The sequence below is a fragment of the Mustela putorius genome, unplaced genomic scaffold (genome assembly GCF_011764305.1).
Source record: "Mustela putorius furo isolate JIRA1106 unplaced genomic scaffold, ASM1176430v1.1 tig00000580_pilon_pilon_pilon, whole genome shotgun sequence".
Lineage (NCBI taxonomy): Eukaryota > Metazoa > Chordata > Mammalia > Carnivora > Mustelidae > Mustela > Mustela putorius.
Window position 1 is genome coordinate 7963016 of NW_025421423.1, and position 7222 is coordinate 7970237.

Below are 7222 nucleotides of genomic sequence, written 5' to 3' on the forward strand. Positions count from 1 at the left end.
CTATAAACTCCCTTCTTAGAACCACATTTGTTGTATCCCAGGGGTTTTGGACTGTTATGTTTTCATTTTCATAATTTCTTCTCTTCTTCTCTTATTTCTTGGTTGACCTATTCATTCTTTAATAGCATGTTATTTAACCTTCATGTATTTGTGATTTTCCCAGATTTGGGGGCGTTTTTATTTTTTTTTTCTTTTTATTATTCATTTAAAATTTTTTTTGTGGTGTGTGTGTGTGTGTGTGTGTGTGTGTGTGTGTGTGGTTGACTTCAGCATTGTGGTCAGAAAATATGCATAGTATCACTTATCTTCTTATTTGCTTGAGGCTTATTTTTATGGGCTTAATATGTGATCTATTCTGGGGAATGTTTTGTTTGCACTTGAAAAGAATGCATATTCTGTTGTTTTAGGATGGAATGTTCTGACTATATCTTAACTAAGTCCGTCTGTTCCAGTGTTTCATTCAAAGGTTTTGTTTCTTTGCTGATTTTCTGTTTATGTGATCTGTCCATTGACGTGTGGAGTGTTAAAGTCCCCTACTGTTATTTTATTATTATTGATTAAATACTATATGTCCATTATTAACTGTTTTATGTATTTTGATGCTTCCATGTTGAGTGCTTAGTTACAATTGTTATATCTTCCTGTTGGATTGTCCCCTCTATGATTATATAGTGTCTTCCTTTGCCTCTTGTTACAGTCTTTATTTTAAAGTCTACTTTGTCTGATAGAAGTATTGCTACTCCAGCTTATATTTGATATCCATTAGCATTTTAGATGTTTCTCCAGCCCCTCACTTTCAATCTGCAGGTATCTTTAGGTCTAAAATGAGTCTCCTGAAGCTAGCATACAGATAGGTCTTGTTTTTTTTATTTTCTGTCACCCTGTCTTTTGATTGGAGCATTTAGTCTATTAGTAATTATTGATAGATATGTATTTATTGTCATTTTATTATTTGTTGATGGTGAATTATATGGTTTCTGAAGATTATTTTTCTTATCCTTTCTTTTCTTTCTTTCTTTCATGGTTTGCTGATTTTCTTTAGTGATACATTTCTTTGTATTTATTCTTTGCATACTTGTTAATGGTTTTCAATATATAGTTATCATTAAGTTTTTATATAACCTCTTCTGCATGTAACAGTCTACATTAAGCTGATGATAATTTAAGTTTGAACCTATTCTCTTCACCATGTTTATGTATATGCTGTCATACTTTAATCCTTTTATTCCAATAACCTAAAATAATAAATTAATGAGAGCCACTGATGCTTGAGGTGGGGGCAGAAAAAGCATTGAAGTAAAATGATGGCCAGAATTTTCCAAATTTGAATAAAATAAAGTCTGACAAACTCAAGCAATTCAAGAAAACACAGTGAATATAGAATTTAGAAAATCAAATAAAGGGACATCATAATTAAATATCAGAAAATCATATAAAGGGAAAATATTAAAGACAGTTAAAGAAAAATGACACGTTGATTATAGTAGACAAACAAATAAATATGTGATAGAATAAGTCCTTTCCTGATAATAGAATTCTAATAAATATAGAATGGATTATGAATTAGAAAATTCCTATTTCAGAATTAATGTAGTAAGTTACATTCTGGTAGGAATTCTTGATGGGTACTAGAACTATGGAGTAGAAGGGTTGTTGTGGAATAGTATATTACATCATCTCAACCCCCCCCCCATAAATGTAGAAGTAACAAAATAAAAACCAGTAACTAAGTGAGTGGTAAAGGAATCAGAAAATACCATAGTAATTCTTACAGTGAGGAGGGCAGACTCTTAGATGGCTTCCTCTTTCTGGTAGTTGGTCTGCTCTAAACTCGTTTCATTGAATATGGGCAGGAACTGTTACTTAAATCAATAGAATACAGCAAAGATAACGAGATGCCCCTTGCAAGATAATACTATGTAAGTCTGTAACCCATCTTGCTAGTAGACTTTCTCCCGTGCTGGTTTTGAGGAAGCAAGCAGCTATATTCTGAGCTGCCCTATTGAGAAGCCCATGGAATTGAGGGAAGCTTCAGACCAATAGGCAGAAGGGACAGTCCTATGGCGTGTAAGGGTCTGAATTCTGCCTAGAGTCATATGAGATTTGAAGCAGATCCTTTTATAGTTAAACCTTGAAATGATACCACAGCTTCAACTGTGGTTCCCATCTTGGTTATGAACTAGAACACCCGCTGAGCCACCCCTGTTTCTCTGACCTAGTGAAACCATCATACAGTAAATTTGGGTATTCTTTAAGCTGCTAATTTTGTGCCTCACCATTAGGTAATAATAGATTAATTCACCAAACTATCAAAATTAACATCATCAATACAAGACAAACAGAGATTATATGCTACTAGATATGGTATTCTGAAACATATATAACATCACTTATGTAGTGTCACAGCCCATAATACATACTGGTGAACCTATTCATAGGAAGACAGTAATACCTAAGTTGAGGAATATTCTATAAAATTATTGGTTATATTCTTTAATGACACGAAAGAAAGAAAACGTAACGAACTGCTCCAGGTTGAAGGAAACTAAATAGACATGATAGCTAAATACAGTTTCTGATCCTAGACCAAATCTTATACTAGAAAATAAATAGCTATAAAGCAAAACACTGTGACAATTGATGAAATTAGACTATACAACGCAAAGTATGCAAAAGGTATGTCCATGCTATGTTTCTTGAATTTGGTTACTGTATTATGGCTTTGGCTACGTGATTAAATAATTTGGTCTTAGGAAATGCATGCTGAAGTATTGTGGGCTTATAAAACTACAGTATGATTTCCTACAGAGAAGGTAAAGCAAATGTGGACAAGTGTAGAAAATTAATAAGTCTGTAAAATAAATCAGTTATTTTTTACAATTTTTATAAATTTTCTCTAAGTTTAAAATTATTTTAAAATGAAATGGTAAAAATAATGATAAACAGACATTCAGTTGTTCCTGAACACATTGTATTCCACTGAGAAACCTAACAGGACTTGGGATTTCCCACGATATAACCAAGGCCCTGTCATACATTGAGTCCTATATATCGTTAGTTAAAAAAGCACAAACTATTAATGCCTTTTAGCTTCTACTAGCTTGCAGAAATCTTGACATACAGAGGTAGAAAAAATGCAGTTTTTCTCCATTCCTAGTTTAGAAGGTATCCTTATATATTTTATCAAAAGCTAATTAAAATTCCATACCACTGGTAAAAAGAACATGAACACGAAATTTAGCAAAGGTAGATAAATCACTAGGACACTGGGAATTGACTGCAGGGGAAAAAAAAACTTGGATATTGCAGCAAAACTAGGCCATCTATTCACTTCAGCAAGAATTGATCGCTTATAATTTATCTAAAGGGCTGCCTGAGAAAGAGAGGGAAAGCCGCAGTATCGTTATCATCATCATACAATTACTTACATGTTAATTGATAATCAACTGTAAGGATACATGGTAGCACTGAAAAATAGAGAAGGAGAAGGACCTAAATAGGATATAGAAAAAGGAAAATTTTAGTCATAGGGAAAACACAGACCATTTTCTCTCTACAACTTCTCTCTCTCTAATCTCCTGGCTGGGGGAAAAAAATGTAATTGGATTTTACTAAGTTACCATTGCTCCTCTCTGGTAATTACAGTGAAATAGTGAAATTTAAAGTTTCACAGTGTATATACACTCTACATTATTTTCTTCTTCAATTTCCCAAATGTTATTTTATGACATAGCAACTTCAAAATCAGAAGAGTGTTTAAAAATTGTTGGCAGGCTGGATAGCTCAAGGGATTTGTAATAGGTTATACACTGCCTTTGATTTCTAGGTCATTGCTTTAAATCCATTCTGCTTAATGACTATTGGCTGTTTAAAGTGAAATGAACTGGTGAGTTTAGCCGAGTTCCATAGTGATTTGTATTACCTACTACCTTTACCAAAAAGTTTGTGTATAAATAGTCTCTAGTCACACCCATGCCTCAATAAGCATGTTGAGAGATTCAGTTAAGAAATATGAGTTCAAGACTGAGATGCAATCACTTTTTTGACTATATAGTTATCAACAACTAGTTTGCCTTCTTTTGTCCTTAATTCTCCACTATTTAAATTTGTGCATAAATATGCATGTTTTTCATAAATAAATCATCTATTTCACTGAATTGTTTTATCAAATGTTTTACGTGACCATAGCAACAAACATTTTTTTGAGGTCTCCTGAGGGACAAATACTACAGTTCACAATAGTTTACTATATTTTATGTAATCCTTACAACTCACTGTGAGGTAGTTACTCCCTTTTTTAATAAAAGGGAAAACCACCAGAGAGACCTTATGCAGCTTCCTTAAAACACATAGCTTGATTCTGAAAGTAAGTAAGTAATCATTCATTTAATATGACTAAACAAGTATTACTGGTCCAACTTAATTCTATCAAATATTGTCCAAGGCACTGGAGAAATAATGGTGAACAAAAGACACAAAAATCAAGCCCTCAAGAGCCACTTTTTGGAGGCAAGACAGACAATAAACAAACATGTCAATAATAACATTTCAAATATTAGTAATACTATGAAGAGAATAAATATATTTAATCAAGACAGAGTGAGAGGACATGTGTTGCATAGAATAACCCAGAAAGACTCTATGGAACATTTAGCCAAAGACCTGAATAATGACAGGGAACAATGTCCTTTGTCAATGTGCCGAGATTAATGTGCAAATTTATTATAATTCCATTTAGCTCTATCCATATTCCTTTGCAGTCTTATCTCTTTCTTGTCTTTCTCCTGATTTTTAAAAGACAAATGATATAGCAAATTTGCTGAGATTGTCAATCCAAAATTGGAGACTATTTCACAATCCTAAAAAATAGAGGGAAGAAATAGAAAGATAGTTAAGGAAAATAAAAATAGCCTTACATATTTTGAAATAAAATGACTTTGAAGTTTAATTTGGTCTATGCCACTTGCCTGTCATGTGATTTGTGATTTGGCTTAATTCCCTCTTTCTTCTCAACAACAACAACAAAAAGCTTTTGTATAATATCCTCAGTTGCTTTGAGGATTAAATGAAATAACTTTTTAAAATATGTAGAATATAGTAAGTGCTTAATATATGAGTACCTGAAATTAGGAGGTGTGAAGTGGAAATTAAGAAATAATTCTCCTGTGGATATCTTATTTTAAAGATTGTGACTCCTTTTCTTTCTTAATTTAATAGAATATGCTAATTGAAGGCATATTAGAAAATTCAAAATATGATGGTAATATGAAATAAATGATAAAGTTGGTTCTTTGTGACTTGAGAATATATCTGCTGTAAGCAAACCTATAAATACATCCATCTATTCATTTTCCATTCAAAAAGTTTTAGTTATTTATTCTCACATAGTGTGCAACACATTAGAGAAATAAACTAGGTGATACTCCTCTTCAAAAGAAAGTTAAATGAATGTGATTAAATACCATTAACAATGTACAAAAAATCCATAATAGACCTGAACTTTCTGTGCTACCCAGAGAGGGGTCCACGCAGCGCTCTGCATTTCCTGTTGTAATTTTAAGTTACAGCATTCACAATATCGGGAGCCTTTGATGTCCTGCAAATGAAGGAGAAGGATGCCCTCAAATTACTTGCAGCAGGAACCCACTTAGGTGGCATGAACCTTGACTTTCAAATGGAACAGCGCATCTGCAAAAGGAAAAGTGATGGTACCTGCATCATAAATCTAAAGAGAATGCAGGAGATGCTTCTGCTGGAAGTTCATGCCATTGTTGACATTGGAAATCCAGCTGATGCCAGTGTCATATCATCCAGGAATACTGGCCAGCCAGCTGTGCTGAAGTTTCCTGCTGCTACTGGAGCCACTCACATTGCTGGCTGCTTCACTTCTGGAACCTTCCCTAGCCAGATTTAGACAGCTGTCTGGGAGCCAAGACTTCTGGTGGTTACTGACCTCAGGGCTGACCACCGGCCTCTCACAGGGGTGTTTTGTGTTAACCTGCCTACCATCGCTCTGTGTAACATGGACTGTGCTGTGTGGGTATTGCCATCCCTTGCAACAAAAACAGAGCTCACTCAATGGATCTGATATTGATGGAGGCCTGAGAAGTTCTGAGCATGCCTGGCACCATTTCCCATGAACACCCATGGGCGGTCACGCCAGAAATCATGAAGAGTTTGAAAAAGAAGAGTAAGCTGCTGCTGAAAAGATTGTGACCAAGGAGGAATTTCAGGATGAATGGACTGCTCCAGCTCCTGAGTTCCATTCTACCCAACCTGAAGGCAGGTCTGAAGGCATGCATGTAACCTCTATGCCTATTCAGCAGTTCCCTCCTGAAGACTGGAGTGCTCAGCCTGCCACTGAAGACTGGTCGGCAGCTCCCACTGCTCTGGCCACTGAATGGGTGCAAACAACCACTGAGTGGTCTTAAGCTTCTCTTCCACAGAGGCAACAAAATGGAAATAGATTGACAGAAACTAAATAGTTTCTTTAAATTAAAAAAAAGAAAGAAAGAGACCTGAATTTCATTTCAGACTCTATCTTCTACATAAATAATTCTTCAAATTTTGAAATTAGAATTGTAAAGAAAACACTCTCCTCTTAGACCAATTTGGACAATTTGTATATAAATATTGTCGAGTCCTGAGAAATAAGCATTGTTAGTCTATTACTGTTATTATTGTTAGTCTATTACTGTTAGTCTATTATTCTTAGTTAGTCTGTTAGTAATGTTAGTCTATTGTTAGTCTAGACTATAACTGTCTATTACTATTAGTTTGTTACTGTTATTACTAGTCTATTACTGTTTCTATTAATGTTTCAAATTTCATATTCAAATATTCTATTACTGTTTCTATCGATGTTTCAAATTTAAGCAACAGTGAACAAGATTATAACTGAACCTGTAGCCAACCAGGGTTGTTATCTTTCAGCCTCACACTTTTTTACAGCAAAACATATGACTTCCTAAATGTTTAACTTGTGTTAAGAATATTCTAAGATTAGGGGTGCTTGGGTGGCTCAGTTGTTAAGCATCTGCCTTCAGCTCAGGTCCTGATCCCAGAGTCCTGGGATCCAGCCCTGCATTGGGCTCCCTGCTCAGTAAGAAGCCTGCCTGCTTCTCCCTCTCCCACTCCCTCTGCTTGTGTTTCCTCTCTCGCTGTCTCTCTCTCTCTCTGTGTCAAATAAATAAATAAAATCTTTAAAAAAAAAAAAAGAATA

General features: G+C 34.6%; 1 pseudogene; it reads left to right on the top strand.

Annotated features, from left to right (window-relative positions):
• The window catches only part of LOC101671995, a 34896-nt pseudogene extending 28465 nt beyond the window's left edge, over nt 1-6431 (top strand).
• The last annotated feature ends 791 nt before the right edge of the window (nt 6432-7222 follow it).